Source organism: Scyliorhinus torazame, chromosome 23 (genome assembly GCF_047496885.1).
Source record: "Scyliorhinus torazame isolate Kashiwa2021f chromosome 23, sScyTor2.1, whole genome shotgun sequence".
Lineage (NCBI taxonomy): Eukaryota > Metazoa > Chordata > Chondrichthyes > Carcharhiniformes > Scyliorhinidae > Scyliorhinus > Scyliorhinus torazame.
Window position 1 is genome coordinate 83,862,866 of NC_092729.1, and position 663 is coordinate 83,863,528.

Here is a 663-nt window from a genome sequence, read left to right on the forward strand (position 1 = left end):
GGAAGCTTTACTCTGTATCTAACCCCGTGCTGTACCTGTCCTGGGAGTGTTTGATGGGGACAGTGTAGAGGGAGCTTTACTCTGTATCTAACCCGTGCTGTACCTGTCCTGGGAGTGTTTGATGGGGACAGTGTAGAGGGAGCTTTATTCTGTATCTAACCCCGTGCTGTACCTGTCCTGGGAGTGTTTGATGGGGACAGTGTAGAGGGAGCTTTACTCTGTATCTAACCCCGTGCTGTACCTGTCATGGGAGTGTTTGATGGGGACAGTGTAGAGGGAGCTTTACTCTGTATCTAACCCCGTGCTGTACCTGTCCTGGGAGTGTTTTATGGGGACAGTGTAGAGGGAGCTTTACTCTGTATCTAACCCCGTGCTGTACCTGTCCTGGGAGTGTTTGATGGGGACAATGTAGAGGGAGCTTTACTCTGTATCTAACCCCGTGCTGTACCTGTCCTGGGAGTGTTTGATGAGGACAGCGTACAAAGAACAAAGAACAAAGAAATGTACAGCACAGGAACAGGCCCTTCGGCCCTCCAAGCCCGTGCCGACCATGCTGCCCGACTAAACTACAATCTTCTACACTTCCTGGGTCCGTATCCTTCTATTCCCATCCTATTCATATATTTGTCAAGATGCCCCTTAAATGTCCCTATCGTCCCTGCT